The sequence below is a fragment of the Octodon degus genome, unplaced genomic scaffold (assembly GCF_000260255.1).
Source record: "Octodon degus isolate 3935 unplaced genomic scaffold, OctDeg1.0 scaffold00034, whole genome shotgun sequence".
NCBI classification, from domain to species: Eukaryota; Metazoa; Chordata; class Mammalia; order Rodentia; family Octodontidae; genus Octodon; species Octodon degus.
Window position 1 is genome coordinate 903,440 of NW_004524610.1, and position 18,032 is coordinate 921,471.

The 18,032-nt window shown below is 48.0% G+C and overlaps 1 protein-coding gene across 1 annotated transcript in view; it reads left to right on the forward strand.

Moving 5' to 3' along the window:
• Window positions 1-18,032, forward strand: part of Dcbld1 (discoidin, CUB and LCCL domain containing 1) — a 70,697-nt gene that overhangs the window by 889 nt on the left and 51,776 nt on the right. The window lies entirely within an intron of this gene.

The window sequence follows — 18,032 nt, forward strand, 5'->3', positions numbered from 1 at the left end:
CGGGACCCCACAGCCCGTCCACAGGGCGCCCCCAAGGCAGCCCACGCGGACTCCGGGACCCCACAGCCGGTCCACAGGGCGCCCCCCAGGGAGCCCACGCAGTGTCCTGCAGCGAGTCCACGCGGAGCAGGCATCTCGGGGAGTCCGCGCAGAGCACTGGGCCCACAGCGAGCCCCTGAGGAGTGCAGGCCCCAGCAGAGGGCTCAGGGGAGACAGGCATCACTAACCCATGTTGCTGGTTCCGCTGAAATATAGATCGAACTGGTGTTGTACTGGTTACTAAGTTCACCTCGGTACTGTGCTTTTCAATTAACAAAACCAACTCCTAGAGTCACTGTGACAACATGCTACCATATGGTAACCTTGTAATAAATATGAACAGTTTTATTAAGTACCTAGGAGTTTTATAATGGAAGTCTAAACGTTCCAAGTTACTGTATGCCTTTTACTACTGTGGTGTGTGAATTCACCCAAGGGGACAAACCTGGCTGGGCCTGTCACCCCCTTTCCAGGAAGTTGCAGGTTTTATGGCCATCTGGGTACTAGGTAGAGCAGTTCTCTGGGAAGAAGTCATGGGTTAGATTCTCACTGAGCTTCAAATTTGTGACTTCATTGACATTGACTGATGGGAAAGATACTGGCAAGATATCTATCTATCTATCTATCTATCTATCTATCTATCTATCTATCTATATCTGTTCTGAGTGTTTAGAGGGCAGCAGCCTTAGCAGAATGGACTGTTTTTGGGGAGAGGAAAATAGCTCCTCCTCTTATTTAACCTTTGTTCTCCATGTTCTCCAAGTCGCCTTAGTCTGAGGCTCCTTGGGTCTCCAAGCCCTCCAGCCTGTCTGGTCACGAGTCTCCTGGCCAGAAGCTCCAGTTCCCTGATTTGGAGTAAGCTCTCCAGAGGTAGGGCCTGAGAAGATAAGTTTCCAGCAAGTTACCCCAGGCGGTGGTGCTAATCAGCTTTGAGATGCTGGAGACCTATGGTGGCCTCAGTTACTCTAAGGGACCACCCTGTGTATTCTATACAGTGTTAAACTTTCTCACTGTGTTATGTTTCAGGAAATAAATGTTACAAGTTAACTGAAATATTTATAAGGCTGCTAAATGAGCTTATTGAATTTTTATGCTTGTTAGGGTCTGCTGACCCAGTGAAGCTAGACAAGTACCTTTGTGTGGCTGTTGCTTGTCTAGATCATGTTTTTGTTTGGTTCTTTAAAACCTGTTGCCAGCCTGCCAGGCCTCCGACACTGGGTGAACAGTGTGGGCTGATGTCACCTCTTTCCTTTGCCTGTTGCTCTGGACACACTCACTTTATATCAGGTAGTTATTTTATGTATTTGTTTATTTTGGCGGAACCGGGGATTGAACACAGACCCTTGCGCTTGCCAGGGAAGCACTTATTCTACTGAGCCATCTCCCCGGCCCCCTCAGGTAGTTATATAGAATATTACATACGATTTTGACTTTCTATAGTATGGTATATACATTGGTCATTAGTTTGATTATGTTGTATAAATTCATAGCCTTAGATTGAGAACAGGCTTAGTACCTTGGCAAAAATCATTATAGAATAAAATACAGTACGCTTAATTTTTTTTTTATTTTTTAATGTACTTAGTACAGGGTCTCATTACCGAGATCAGACTCGTAGTGATCCTCCTGTTTTCAGTCTCCCAAGCACTGGGATTACAGATTCGTGCCACCATGCCCAGTCTCAGTACCCTTAATTCTTGTGATGAATTTTATTACACTAAAAATCCCAGTTTCTCTCTTGACCAAAATATTTGCAGGGCCGGCAAGGTAGCTCAGCTGACTAAGAGCCTGATTAGGCAAGTGCAGGAAGTGGGGTTCAATCCCAGTACCACATGCTGCACTGGCCCTTCCCCCGGGCACACTGAGCTGAGCCAGTGACCGAGTCCAGGCATGGTGGCGCACACCTGTAATACCAGTGCTGGGGAGGCTGAAAACAGGAGGCTCATGAGTCAGATGTTTGTAGTGAGACCCTGTACCAAATACATTTAAAAAGAAAATTGCAAATGGGCGTTAAGGGTTTCCTCCTTTAAATATTAGGGGAAAAGCAAAAATAGTTATCTGAAGAAATACCTAAGTATTTAGGCAAATTTTAGATGACCACAAATGGCTTTTAAAATCCCTGCTGAACTTAATTTGTTACTATTAGAAAGTCAGGTCTCCAGTCACTGCGTTTGATTAGATGTAAAACCTGTTGGTATCTGATGTTTTAGGTGAGTGACTTTTTAAAGTAAGTACAAGTTTACTCCAGTTTCTTCAGCACCAGTGTGCCCTCTCCCCAGCCGGTGCTGATTTTTCCTGCCCACAGGTCTAAGACACTGCTGGCCCTGCAGATGGAGCTCCTGAGGACCGCGACCAGGACTGTGCTCTGTCCTCCAGTGACCTGACAGCAGTGCTCAGTGAGTGTCAGGTTGAGCTAAGCAAGTACTTCGTGCTCAGGGGAGATTTGCGAAGTGCTTTCTTCTCAGTGCAAGCTTAGTGATGGGACGCACCGAAGCTCCTGAGTGCAGCGCGGCCTCAGCTAGGGACCGTGTTGGCCGAGCCGGCCCCGAGGCAGGGCTGTCTTGGCGTGTAGCGGTGCAGTGGGAGGGAACACACGATGGACGGCGTCTCCTGCTCGGGGACAGAGGGACAGATGCCACCAGTACGCAGAAGCATCCGGTTTTACTCTGCACAGAGGAGGAAAGAAAGAAGTAACAAATCAAGGGGTGTTCTTAAGGTAGAATTTGAACCCCGGAAAATGTCCCTCACTGTATTATAATACCATCATCTCTTGGGTTTTTTTTTTTGTTGTTGTTGTTGTTATTTGTTTGTTTTTTGTACTTTAGCTTTGTGACACTGAAACAGACTTGAAGATCGTATTTTAACACTACTTAGAATTAAGTCAGGCAGTCTCCAGCCATACCACCCGGAACGCACCTGATCTCATTCGATCTTGGAGTCTAAGCAGGGCCCGGCCTGGTTAGTACTTGGATGGGAGAAAAACATCAGGCATCTGCCCTTTGTGAGGAATTACGTTTTTATTTTGAAGATGTTCGAGGAAGCCAATTACAGAGGCTAGCAAAGGGGTTAGCTAAGTCAGTGGGGGCAGGGTTGAAAGGCTGGCTCAGGGAGACACAACCTGGACAGTTGGGGATGTGCCCTCCAAGTGCCCCAAAGGTGAGCGTCGGCTGTGCACACTGAGCAACGGGCTGCCTCCTACCTGAGGAGGCAGTGCACGTGCCCTGTCTGGCATTGCCCGACGCAAAGAGCTCAGTGTGTCAGGCACTTTTGCCCTTTGTTACTACTTCATACTTCCAGTTTGGCAGGCGCTGGGCGGCCTTTGTTTCCTCTTCCTCTCTGCTCTGGGCCTCATTCCTGCCCCTGCTCCCTGTGTTCGAGCCTGTCTCCCCACTTGGCTGTTCTTGGCTTCTCGCAGGAGCCAGGGGTTCTTGCCCTGGAGTCTGTCCACTCTGCGACCTCCGCTGAAGCTGGTGCCCCCAGCTTGTGCCCGTGGAGGCTGGAGGAGGGTGGAGACATGTCAGGTCACAGACTGCAGACAAGTGTGAGTGTGTGTGTGTAACAGCACGACTTACAGGGTCCTCGTGTCTCTGTTGCTCCCAGATGACCCACAAGGTGCAATGGTCCCTGTTGTGCTAAGGGGGCTCTTTCCTGGTGCCTGAGTCCCCATCTCCGTTCCTGGAACAGCACATTCCCTCATGCCCCCCTTTCTCTGATACCCACGACCTCTTCAGTACTACAGGATTTATTTTATTCAGTTTGCCACCTCTGTTCCTGGAACACAAGGTCCTGAGGAGGTCCGTGTGGCAGATGGGAGCTCAGTGAGGGGCACTGTAGACCCAGGTGCTGCCCTGCTGATGTGGACCAGACCCCACGCTGGCGGGGAGTCGAACCTGGGCGTGAGAAAGGACGGAAAGCAGCATCTAATCCCCTGTAGAAAGGCTGAGAGGATGGTTTGAAAACAGAAACTCACTCTGCTATGTGAGAATCCTGGTATTTAGGACAAAAGGGAAATGCCAGAACGTAAGGTTTCGTTCTGCAGGCTGTCAAGTGACTTCCCCTTGCTACTGCATGGCGATGTTGGTGTCACCTTCCAGATGTTCACATTCATGTATGTACCTTCCAGATGTTCACATTCATGTGCCTACCGATACTGGAGCGTGCACCACCACAACTGCTCCTGGTGATTTCTCCCGAGTAGAGATAAAGGGTGATGGCTAATGCTAAAATGCTGAGCAGAGCCAGCTGCCAAACCCACTGCTTGGGGGCTGCCTGGAGGGCCCAGGAGCAGCCGGGAGGGGCCGGGGCTGCTCTCCGTCCCTGTGGCCTTGCACGCTCGCTCAGAGGAGCGCACTTAAGGTGGAGGGCAGGGCTTCACCTTCTACCACGAGCGTCTGCTACACGGCCTGGCAGGAGCAGGCTCCCCAAAGCTGGCTCCTGTGGCCCAGGCTTAAGGTACAGGATGAAAGGTAGATTCACTGAGTTGTTTTCAGCAGAATTCTAGGATTATTGTGAAACTCTGGAAACACTGTGTGTATGTAAGAAAGTAACCAAATTTAACTGTAAAAAATGGGGAGACCCTGGGGCTCCTTTAGCCAGAAGCAGTGTGCACATGGGCCTCAACACAGAGGCGCAGGAGACCTGAACCAGGGGCAGTGGGTCTGTGCTCCCCAAGACCTGCAGGTGCTTCTCCATCAGTGCATCAGGGTTTCACTATGCAATTCAGTCTGGCATTGAACTCTCTTTACAGCCTAGGTTGCCCTCAAGCTCAGAGAGCCTCCTGCCTCAGCCTCCTGAGCACCCAACTCAGCCTAATATTTTATTAGATGTTTTAATGATGTTATGTAGAAAAAAAATCACATTGATATTTAAATTTTTGGGATTTGCCTTCAGCTAAACCAAAAATTTACCTCAAAGTTATTTACTGCTACTGAGCAGTGGGAAAGTGGGACATGGGTCACATCAACTGTGATTCTTGTCAGCATTTATGACTCTTGCACGCTTATGGAATAAGTAATGTCCTTGCCCATACTTTAAGCAAAGTACATAGCTGTAACTAAATGTATTGGACATCAGAAAAGTAAGAAGTACTTGTTATCTTCGAGATAAGATTCTTAATTTATATTAAATTGGCCAAACTTGTCACATAGTAGACTGTTAGAAGTTTAATTACTGAGAACTAGTGCTTTCTGACTCCAGTTATAACCACTTTTACAGCCTCTTTATTTCGTGTCCTCCGTATTTACATCTTACTGCAAAGGGAGAGAACAGTCTTTGTTTTCGTGCATCACAAGATGCTGACCCTTGCAAATTACGCAGCTCTGTTTTGCAGTTGGTTAGCGGATAAGCCTCGAGCTTGTGTGTAAATGATTTTTGATGAATCATTCTGTTACTGAAAAATGACAAGAAAAAGGAACTGCTGTTTCACTCTTGTTTCTGAGAAAGAACAAAGCAAAAGGATATTAAAATTTAAAGTCCAGACAAATTTGAATTACTAGTGCATAAAATTGCCTTTGCGGAAAATAGGCAGACATTGCTGTTCGTCCTCTAACTTTTACATGGAGAACTGGAGTTAATTTAGGCTTTCCTACTGCATCTCACAGAAGCAGGTTCACTTTAGATGGGAATGGGCTGGTCTCAGTCCAGAGGAGCGTGGTACGCAGCCGCATAGCCCAGGACCACAGTAGTGTGAGCTCTGTATCTTCAGTTGCTTCACCCAAGAACTGTAGAATAAAGGCTGCTTGCTTTGAGAATGACATAAATCAAGATTTGCCTTTTTTTTTTTAACTGGGGAAAAAAGTATATATTTAGAATTAGCCAGCTGGACTCAGTTTAGATGACCCCAGTTTTGTTGGCAACATCCAGCGCACCATAATCAGGAGCCAGCTGAACGTGCCTTCTTCGCTCCATCGGGCCCGACCGGGGCACTGACCTTGGCAGCACTGGTGCCGCAGAGGAGCTGCTGCTGCTGCTGCTTTTTGTTTTTGCAGTACCAGGGATAGAACTCAGGACCTTACACTTGCCAAGCAGGCACGTATGCTGCTGAGCTGTATTCTTGGCCTCCATAGAGCTTCTTTACAGCTTGCCTGATTTGGTGCTTATTGGCTTTGATAGCCGCAATGAACACGAGTGTGTTGTTGTCCTCGATCTTTTTCGTGGCTGACTCTGTGGTCGGGGGAACTTGATGATGGCAGAGTGGTCAAGCTTGTTTCTCCTGGGGGTGCTCTTCCGAGGGTCTTTGGGAGCCGCAGCGTCTTGGGACGGCGGAAGGTGGGTGACGTTCATATCGTCCTCTTTTTGTGGCTGTGGATGCCTTTCAACCCAGCCTTCTTGGCCTTCAGAGCTCTTGCTTTGGGTTCAGCTTGGGGAGAACAGGGGCTTCCTCCTTCTTCTTTGGCGCCATCTTGGTAAAAAGGCTCTCTCAACTGCCTCTTTTATTTTTAATTATGTATTTATGTATTTATTCTCCTTGAAAGTTCTGGCTTTGCCAACAGATAAAAATAGGGACAGCCCTTACTCTGGGGTGGAGAAGTGGCTTCTTCTACCTGCTGTCACTGTTGCCTCTAAGGAGACTGAAAATCTTCTGCTACCTCTAAATGTGTGAATAGCTTAAAAATTTATGAAAGACACAGTGGCATTTTTTCCTTAAATATTTATTTGCATCCTAAATGTTCTCTTATGTACCTATAATGGCATGAGCACACCTAAGAAAACTACTAATTATTTTGATATCATAATATTTAAATCCTATTAAGATTCCCCAAGTTATCCTAAACATGCCTGTCTAGTTACTTTTTCATTGCTGGGACAAAATACCCAACACCCACAAGTTAAAGGGGAAAAGTTTATCTCAACTCAATGTTTATAGAGCTTTCATTTTATACTCACCTGTTTCCAAGGTAGAGGGGTAAGGCAGAGGGGCATCACAGAGCAGAAATACTTGATGGGAAGGCAGGAGGTAGCAAACAGCAAGCAGCAGCAGCCGCCACCTACCTTCTCTCTGTCCCTTCATATTCCATGCAGGCAACAAGCCTATTGATTGGCACTGCCACACCCAGGTTGGGGCTTCCGTTGTCCACCCTTCATCCCAGTATCACACACCCTAACCAAGCGTCATATACCTTAGACCCAGCTACCTCCCAGAAGTCCCACCTGCAAGTGCATGATGCTTAGGGGGAACATCTGGACATATGCCATAATAACGTCTTTTCAGCATTGGCTTGTGCGAACAAAACTCCAGATGAAATCTGTACATTGCAGTTAGTATTGAATCCCACGTGTCACTGTCAGCCTACCACTCACCTTCGTGTTTTCTTTCCTGCAAGGAAACCAGGTTCCCTTGTCTCATGATGTGGCTCACATCCTCACCTGTGCTGGCTGCTTCCATATGGGGTGTCTTACATTTCGTCTGTGAACCAGATGGCTTAGTACAATAAGCGCTTCCCTGGCAAGTGCAAGGTTCTGAGCTCAATCCCCGGTCCACCAAAAAAAATTAAAAAATAAAAAAAGAACCTGAAGTTAGATGTCAAGGCTCAATTATACTTGGGCTAAGTATTTTTGGTAAGCAGATACAAAGGCAGTTCAAGAGGAGTGTGTTATCACTTGTTGCTCGGACTTTGGTGGTGCTAAGAATGACCATGACTGTAGGCACTGAGAGCTTTATCTCTAAGTCATGATGTCCTCTTTCCCATTAAGACCTTCCAGGATTCTGCAATGTTGATCTCTGTCTGACTCTGAAGAGTGACTTGCCACCAACATTTCACTGGATGGCTTTAGTTGTTATTGTTGCTTGTCGGGTTGGCTTTCCCGGAGATAACATTTTAAACCCCTCATCTTCAAATGTATCTTCATTTATTGTGCTTTTGTATCTAATTCACTGCCAGCCGTTCTGGGCACTGTTAAAGGAACTGAGATTCCAAAAGATTACATCATTTATCCCCAGCATATGCCTTCCGTGTGTCCTGGGTGGAGCACTGGGCCATGTCTAAGGTGCTAGGTGCTTTCATTTGGTCACCTGTTGTCCCTACGAGGAAACCCATGCGATATCCAGAGCAGAACATACTGAAGAAAGGAAGTCTTGGAGGAATAGTGTCAGAGGATTATTTTGCAATAAAACTTTAAATCATTGGGGCTTGGTTTCTCTTATGGGTGATCCCATGTAGGAATGTTGGAAATCCTAATTAAGAGCCAGCCTCGTGCTTCTGTTGCAGGCTGACTCGTGCAGCAGTGCAGAATACAGAAGTTGCAAGCGCAGCACAGCTTTCGGGCCTCGGAAGGCAATATGGCTTTGTAAGGTTGACTTTTTGTCTTGACTCTGGGGATTTGTACCTATTAGCCACCCCCCCCCCCCCGCACCCTTTTCTGGCCAGAAACCTTGGCCACTTCACCCTCCTCTACTGCGTGTGCACCTGTACTCCTCCGCACTTCCATCTATTTCTCTTGTGTATTTTCCAAATTGACACTCTGATCCAGGGGTCAGAAGTGTCACCCCGGCTTAAACACAGATCCTAGAGCCCATTTATTGCCTGTGTTACACTCGTAAGTGAAATCCAGAGTGAAGATAAATATCAAAGAATCGCAAAGAGATGTGTTCCAATTTTAGGAATAGATACTAAGATAAAACCATGCAAAATGGATATCTCAAGATCTTTTACAAAAATCCCTGTGAACACAGTTTCCTCCTGCTCAGAAAGTGCCCTGCAGGAACCAGCAGCACGGCCCTTACCAAGCACCCTTTGGAAGTGTGGGTGGCGGGCCCAGCATTTTAACTGAATGTCCACTCGGGTGCAGATTGAAGTTTGAGAAGCAGCACTTTAACCCACCAAAGGCTTCTTCCAGAGGATCTTTCAGGAGCTCAGCAAATGAAATAGCCTTTCCTAGAGGAGAAATCGTTGCCTGCCTCTCCTTAGACTATTCCCCTACCAGTCTCATAAGCAAGACTTAAAATCATTAAAAAGGGAGGAATTTCCTATATAATTTTTATAAGGAAAAGAAACATTGCATTAAACATGACTTGTCCTCATGTTAACTTTGAGACAAAAGTTCCTCACTGTAGACAGTGAAATGTGACGTGGGCGCACAGGAATGAGAGCATGGCCCCTCACTGCATAGTGCCCGGGCCTTCAGATGGGCAGCTCGGACTAGGTGACCTTGGAGGGCAGTCATTCTGTCCCTCTGAGCACTCGTTGCAGCTCAGCCCCCAGCCGAGCCCCTCTTTGTCTCACAGCCCAACTGGGGCACACATAGGACAAGGATACTGAGGGCCACTGGAGGGGTGGCGTTCTGGGCTGGGCTGCGCGGTGTGGGAAGCATTCTTCGTGCGCTCTGGGTGTGCACTTGGGTATCTGAGATTCACTCTCAAGTGGTTATGTACATAGGCAAAATGTTCCAGGATCATTTTCAAAGAGAGCCATCACCATTATCTGTCAATTATAACTAGTGATTAAGCTAGTATAAAGTCCTTAAAATGTTCTGACTTTTTTTTCTTGCAGTACTGGGGATTGAACTCAGGACCTTGTTCTTGCCAGGCAAGCACTTACTCTACTGAGCTATCTCCCCAGTCCCCTACAACAGAGGCTGACTTTTTTTTGCGTATCCCTAAAATGTTCAGTGTGTGCTGTGTCTTATAAATAAATGCTTTCACATTTTATGACTTTCCCCTATTCCACTAACTTGTGGTTCTTACTGAATTTTTAAAAAATATATAAATGTGAAACATTTTTTGAAAGTGTGAGGGAGATGGGGCTGGGGAGATAGCTCAGCTGTCTAAGCGCCTGCTTGGCAAGCTCAAGGACCCAAGTTCGAACCTCCACACCATAAGCCTCGCAGGCCCCACCCTCAGGTGTGCTGAGCTGGCCACTGAAACCAGGTGTGGTAGTGGTGCACACCTGTAATCCCAGTGCTGGGGAGGCTGAGGCAGGAGGATCACTAGGAGTCTGAGCTGCGTAGTGAGACCTTGTACCAAATAAATACATAAAAGATTTTTAAAAAAGATTTAAAGTGTGAGGGAGAAATTGTTTACAATTTATTTATTTTTATGTATTTGGCACTGGGTCTACAGGGTCTCACTACACAGATCAGACTCATAGTGATCCTCCTGTTTTCAGCCTCCCAAGCACTGGGATTATAGGCGCATACCACCAAGCCCAGTCTCTGTCCCCTTCTCAGTGTGCCCCAGGGGCAGGGCTGGCATGGCCCACTGGGCATCAAACCCCAGCCACTGCACTCTACCTAGGCAGGTGCTTTAGCCCACTGAACTGTCTGGCCAACCCTACAGTTTCAATTTTGAATAGCATAAATTTTATACTTGATATTATTGGATTTTTTGAAGTTTAGATAGAAAAGTCAAAGTCAGTATCAATTTTCTTTCTTTTTTTTTTCCTTCCTTCCTTCCTTCCTTCCTTCCTTCCTTCCTTCCTTCCTTCCTTCCTTTCTCTTTCTCTCTCTGCCATACTGAGGATTGAACCCAGAGCCTTTGCACTGAGCGACATTCCCAGACCTTTTTATTATTTTTATTTTGAGATAGGGTCTCACGAAGTTTCTAAGTTGCCCAACCTGGGCTCAAACTTGAGATCTTCCTGCCTCAGCCTCTCAGAGTGTTGGGATCAGAGGCATACACCACAGCCTGGCTGGATATTACTCTTCATTTGAATATTGGTGGTATCCATGTATGACATAAAAACAAAGTTAAAGGGGGCTGGTGAGATGGCTCAGTGGTCTAAAGCACCTACTTAGAACAAGCTTAGCAAAGCGCAGGGACTGCGGTTCAATCCCCCAGCACCACATGCCAGCCAGCCCCTCGCCCTGGTGGGCTGAGCTGGCCACACACACACACACAAATAAATAAAATTAAAAAAAAACAAAAACAAAGTTAAAGAACATAGCATGTTCTACAGACAGGAAAGATTTCTCAATTTCTTTTCAGTTTATGCCTTAGCGGTTGGGATAAAACATCAGCCTCCAACATTGTTAGTAACGATAGGCAGCCACTTTTCTCTGACTTCCTTAATCCAAGCATCTATTTAATATAAAGAAAACAGCTGTCTCAGACTTATTTTCCTGTAGAAACAAGTTTCATTCTTAAATATTAATCTGTGAAATTAAAAGGCTTCTTTTAAGTAACATACCCCGTTTGACATCATTCCCTCAAAGAACTTGTAATTTAATACAAGTGGGAAAAGTCTTGGTTTTGAGATCCAACCACATAGTCCAGTGTCAGTCTCATTCTCGGACCTCCAAGACCAAAGTCTGCTTCTCCGTGCTGGACCTTTGATCCGGGAAGCTGGCTCGGGCCCTCTTGCGTGTCTCCCGCGTGAGTGCCGCGTTCAGGGTCCGCCCCCGAGTTCCGCGGAGCTGGCTCCCAGGTGTTCTGCGAGTGAAGCTCCCCGGGACTCGTGCAAGCTGAGCCTCCAGTTAGGGCTTCGCTGCGCCCTGTGAGGGCTCGAGAGGGCCTGCGGAGAAGGGGAAGTGCTCTGCGAGCTCGTTCGCCTTGCTGCTGTCTGGGGGCCAAGGGATGCCGCCGGGTGAACGGCTCAAGGATGCGCTTTGGGACGGGCTCACCTGTCGGTAAGTGGGAATGAGGTGGGTGTTGAGAGGCGTTCTGCTTAGACGTTCTCAGCAAGTTAGCACACCGAGCGAGCGCACACAGCCTCAGCTTTGTCCGGCACGCCCAGCTCTGGCTGGTAACTTTAAAGGTGAGAACACTGTTGCCAAGTATGTGACTTCTTCGCAGAATCGCAGTCTGCGAGTGGTGGGATTTTGGCAGCCACTTAGTTCTGCGCTACAGTTCTCTTGATGCTTTTTGTGCGTGCGTTTTACACAGAAACAAGAGCAGCTAAGATACATGGGCTCGCCTCATCTGACTGTCCTCTGCATTTCTCTTAGAGAGCGCGACACGCTGCGACGAGGCACTGGCATTGCCTCTGTGCTGCACACAGCCGGATGACCCTACAGGCCCAGCGTCCCACAGGGCCACACGGTGCTCTGGGACGGGCCGGGCTGGACCCAGGGTGGTAACCGTGGTCAGCCCCCGAGTACGAGGAATAATTTATGAAGTTAGAAAATAACAGTCATGCGAACCTTTCCCCCCACCCAGCAGTCCTTTCAGTGATCTTAAACTTTTCAAAAATCCTAAAACTAGAGGAATCAAGAACTACAGAATTTTCACTGATTTTCCTATGGCCCTCTAAATAACAGCGGCTTAGATTTGAGAACTTTTCCCCCAGTAAGTGTAAATTTTGAAGCTTTTAACTATCTCAGCATGGACGTCGCTGATGTCTCTGTGCGGTGACGGCGGGATCACACGGCGTCTAGCGTCGGAGGAGGACCGGGATGGACCCGTCGCTTTCACTCGTCAGACTTGTGGCTGGTGGGAAACACTGGCTGGAGACCCCACTTGAGATGCCAACAAGCCCCTTGGTTTTCCTTTCTAATGTCTAACGTCTTCAGCTGCTGGGGCAAAATTCTTCATGGTCATTAGAATATTAGTCTTATCGTTAGCATGTACTTAGTGTGGTGCAAAAAGATCAAAAGATAGTCGTGTTTCAGAGAGCTTGGCCGCATTTCCAGGCTAGGTCCATGCCATCTTTCAGCAGAGTAGTGTTACCACGTTCCTTTCAGGAAAAGTCAGGACTCTGAGTCTTTGTTCTGTTTGATCATCACAATTTCTATGTTACCTTTTTTTTTTTTTTTTTTAATATAGCCATGCAGGCCCTTCTGTTTTGTTTTTCCCTTCCTTTTGACAACATGGAAAGTATAAGGCTGGGCGTAGTTGGTGAGGAGCTCGGTTTAGGAAGGACTGCGGCCTGCGGTGGCATGAGGGTGCTGTGGGGAATCAGCCTCCCGTCAGACAAAGAGCTCGGCACTAACCGCAGGCTGGCCCTGGGGTCGCAGGATTTCAGCCAGGAGGAACTCTTCTCACACCCACACACGGGGATTGTGTGTGTGGAGACCTGTTGCAACTTGAGTATTAGAAGAACAAGGGTGAAACTGAAATGCAATCTTGTTTCTAGAACTTTCTGTTCTTGGGACCGTTTAGAGCTATGTCTCACTTTGCTATTGAGACCATTAGCAATGAAAGCAGCTCAGTAGGCACTGCCAGCATGCTTTAAATAAATACGGAAGGGACACAACTAGAAATTGTGACAGTGCATTCATTACATGTACTAAAACAGCCATTGTTGAACTTTTGTTTCTTATTTATACATGTGTCCACACTCGATTTGTGATGAAAAATCTGCTCATAATGAAGACAGTTTGAGACTGCTGTCTTACACTAGGGATTACCAATAGTCTATCTGAAAAGTAGTTCTGCAGAATTCGCTGTACTTCACCCAAGTCACTTTCCTGCAAGTACAGCTCCGCTGCAGCTTTTCTCCCAAAGCCCGGGCCCCGCCTAGCATTGCAGAACCCTGTCCGTACCCAGCGCATCTCCCTCAGCTGGCTTTCCTGTCAGTGGAGCATGACTTCTTATCAAAGGGAAGTAATGTTTTAAGGAAGTTATTGTCTTGCCTTCCTAGTGGGTGGAACTGTAGACTAAATAGAGGGGCAGCTCACATAAGCAAGCATGAGTACTCGCTTGAAGCTGTCTTGGAAGGTGGCTCGCATAGCCAAGCCTCCGCAGGGGTGGAAGACTGGGGCAGGGGGTGCAGCCCTTGCGTTCAGGTGCTGGGAGGTAGAGACTGAGCTCACCTCTCTGGCTCTGCACCTGTCACTTCACTCAGAGTCACTCGCTAACACAGCCCTCCTGAGTGTGAGCCCCTAGAAACGAGACCATGTACTGCCAGATTCCTAGCTGCTGTTTCATGAATTTTTAATGACAGTCTAAACATATTGGTTGATGGAAGATGTTTTCCTGCATATAAATGTCCAGTACTGGAATAGCCTTTATTGTTGTGAAGAACATTGGGTGAATTTGGTATGTTTAATTATATATATCTCTTGATTTAGGTATACTATTATTGTAGAAAATTTAGAACATAAATGTATAAATAAGAAACAAGATGAAAATCAATTGCAAACTCATACCATAAAACGAAAAGTAAGTATTTTTGATTACATATCCACATGTAGAGTACTATATATTGTTTTCAAGTTAAATAATATTCTAAAACATAACTAACTTGGTACTCGGTTGCTTGGAAATACAGTACTTGGACTACTACTCTTTTGTGTATTTGGCATGGTCTACAGGGTGTTCAGGGTCTCACCGCATAGATCAGACTCAGTGCTCCTCCTGTTTTCAGCCTCCCAAGCGCTGGGATTACAGGCGTGCGCCGCCATGCTCAGGCTCAGTCTCACTGTGCCCCGGGCGGGGCCAGCGTGGTATGCCAGGGATCGAGCCCCAGCTGCTGCGCTTTGCCTAAACATGTCTGCCGAGACATCTGGCTGGCCCGACTATTACTTTCTAATGAAGATTATTTCCAGATGTTCAGAATTAAAGTACTCAAATTGTGTATGCATCCCACTTTGAGCATTCTAACATATGTATGAGCACTACAACTTTTAGCAAAACCAGGTTTCCTTCTGTAGGCTGGCCGCTCTGAGAGACCACCTGTGGCTCTGAGCAGGTGCTGGACGTAGGCCTGTGGCGGGGCGCCCTGGCATGTGGAGGGGGGCTTACTCTGGGGCAAGAAAGGAAGTGCTGCAAGGGTTAGTCATGTGCTTTGGAGTCACCTTGGGAAGAAGAAAGTAAATCCTGTGTGGCGGTGGCTTTGGGGTGGTGGGGAAGTTTGCCCCTCCCCTCTACTCCATATGTCCACAAGTTTGAGCAAGGCAGCGTACGCCAGCTGTCACCTTGCAGGACAGCACCTCTGTGGTGCTGCCTTCTCGTCATCCTCCCAGCCCTGTCTGGAGTCTAATCGTAAAATTGTAGTTTTGGGCTGGGGAGATAGCTCAGCCATCCAAGCACCTTCCTGGGAAGTGCAACGCCTGGGTTCAATCCCCGGTACCGGATGTCATGCCGGCCACCAGCCCCGGGCGTGGTGACACACACGTAATCCTAGAGCAGGGGAGGCTGACAGGAGGGTTACTACGAGTCTGAGCTGTGTGGTGAGACTCTGTACGAAATAAATAAAGATTTTTAAAAAGTCACGGTTTTATTTTTTCTTGTAGAGATTTTAATTTGTAGTTTATTTTGGTACTGTGTTCATCATCCAGCTGCAGTAGCCCTCATGGCTTTCTTCTCAGGAGTTTTTCCTTTCTCTCTCTCTCTCTCTCTCTCTCTCGCTCTCGCTCTCGCTCTCGCTCTCGCTCTCTCTTTTTTTTTTTTTTTTGCTCAGTAGTTAAGACAAATTAAGACCTTCTGTCAGTTCAGTTCAGCCGTGTGTAGTCAGGAGGAATGTGTAAAAACCATCATCATAACGGACGCCAGCTGGCTCCGGGTGTTAGGCGGCGCGGCTGGCTCCTGCGTAGCCTGTGCCTGCGAGTTAACCGCCTGGTGACCTTCAGGTCCATTCAAGGTTACTGGCTCACGCGTTCTGCGTGGAGGCGGCAGCACCTGCACTCTGGTGTGGACGGCACCCTTGTCCCTCAGGAGACGCAGGCATCTGGTTGTTTCACAGGCGGTCGGTCATGCTCGGGTGGCTGGTGAATTTAGCCTCATCGCTCTATTTCAAGGTCCTTTCCCGACCGCGTAGCCAGTGATTTTGTCACCTATCAGTGAACAGAGCGACCGCAGCTGGCGCCAACTCCGCCTCACCAGGCGGCGTTATCCCTGCCTCCAGCCCTTGCTGTGGAGCGTACCGAGGGCCTGCTGAGCGAGCCCTCTGCTGCGAGCCGCACATGGCAGCACCCCGAGCTTGGAAAGTTTGTTTTGTTTTTTATTTTGAAGTGCGGTCTCTCTAAGTTACACAGGCTGGCCTCGAACTCGGCAAACTTCCCGCCTCAGCTTCCCAGATCCTGAGATTAGAAGTGTGCATTAGCATCAACATGCTCAGCTATTAGGACATTTTAACAAGTTGCTTAAATATAAATTGTGAAAAAGAAAAGTTCAAAAAATCTGTCAGCCCAATTAAGTTTGGCTAACAGGGTCTCTCTGGGAAAGAAAGACCTGTCTCAAGAAATAAAGCAAAATGTTTTGTATTCTAACTATGCAGAACTGTGTTGTATAGCTTTTTGATATGGCCAGACGATAGCATGTTGAGTAGTCACTACAGCAGCGCGACTAGTGCTGACTGGCGCACAGGGCTGCGACAGGAACCAGTAAGTCTTAAGGTGGCGACTATCCTCATCCTCCTGAGAGTGCCCTCAGATTGCCGGGCACGAGCTGCTGGACATTCAGGGGCCAGGACCCCTCTGCTCTCGTGTGCAGGCACAGATGACACTGGCGACTTCACTTTCCCGAGAGTGTTTCCTCTCCCATTTGGCATGCTTCTCCCATGTCCCTTAAAGTCACCACCATTGCACAAGAACAGCAACACAAAAGTCCTGAGGTGCTTGACACCCACAGGTAATGTATCCTCAAGCTGGCTGCAAGCCTCCAGGAACACTACCTCATAAATGGGAGCAGGCTTCAGCCTCTGATGCTTCCCGTCTCGTAAGCTGGACACTGCCGTTCCTTTGCATCCTGGGTACTGACAGAACAGGAGCTCTTGGGGTTCCGTCCTGAGAGTTCGTGGCTTTCCTGGGAGGCACACATCCTGGGCAGAGTCAAGATGGGACAAGAAGGGCAAGCCCCAGGATGCATGTGTGTCCTCTTGGGCTTCCTGGGAGAGTTGAGGAGTGTGACGGTGGGAGTGAATGACCGTGCCGCACTGCAGCTCCCCAGCACGCGTGTCGCTGTGTGGGAAGTGGAGCTGAGACACGCACGTCGACGGCTACCCATTTTATACTCGGGCTGTCGATTGCTATTCCTTTTATATGCAGCTCTGCTGTCCTTTAAATTTCCTCCTTACTAAAGGAGGGTCCGTGGAACCAGGCGAGCAAGTGGTGTAGACATTCACACTCGCTTAACCAGCCTCGCTTTCTCAGGTTGCTCAAAGTCCACCCCGTAAGTAGAGCAGGGAGCAGAGGCCTGGGACGAAAGTGCAGCCGTGTGAGCCCTCTGAGAATCTGCAAGAGAAGCTATAAGTTGGATTTTTCTTTAAAAGCAGGGAAAGAACTCAGATTTTAGATCACAGCCCTCTGACAACCCCCAGGAGCCCAGGGAAGGTGACTGTCACCTACACCTTAACTAAAGGCTTACTGCTTTTGTGATCCCTTTCTGTGTCGGCCTTGCTGTCTCCTTGGCCTCAGTGTTCCACCCAGTGTTCTGAACTAGGTTCTCAGTGTCCCGGTGTGGTGGCACACACTGTCTGCTCAGCCACTCAGGAGGCTGAGGCAGGAGGATTGGAAGTTTGAAGCCAACTGAGACAATTTAGCAAGATGAGCAGCTCAGTGATTAAACACCTGTCTAGCTGTGTGAGGCCCTGGCCTGTCCCTGTCATCTGAAAAAACAAAAGCAAAACTACCCCAGTGTTGTTCTCCTCTAGTCTTTCCCTGCAGCCAAACCTGAGGCCACTGATTGATGCTGTTTGCCCCATTTTTCTTTTTTTCTGCCGCTTCTGTTCCAGTTCCTGGTGGCTGCAGTTCTATTTACAAGGCTCATTTCTCTAACCTCTTTCCCTCTGACTCTTTGGAGAGTCTACAGGTCCTCACTGCTGACCATGTGACTTCCACACCTCTGCCCAGAGGATCAGGCCCCAGGTCATCTGCCCTCAGCCTCCTCTCTGTCACGTATCCCCCAAGTTTCTGTCCAGGCCTCAGGTCCTCTACTTCTGGCCTCCTTTCTTTCACATATGCCTTCAGTTCCTGTCTAGGCCTCAGGTCATCCATCCTTAGCCTCCTCTCTGTCACATATCCTAAGTTCCTGTCCAGTTCAGGTTGTATGCCCTGAGCATCCTCCTTGTCACGTATCTCCTAAGGTACTGTCCAAACCTCAGATCGCCCACTTTTACCTCCTCTCTGTCACGTATCCCCCGAGTTCCTGTCCAGGCCTCAGCTTCTCCACCCTCAGCCTC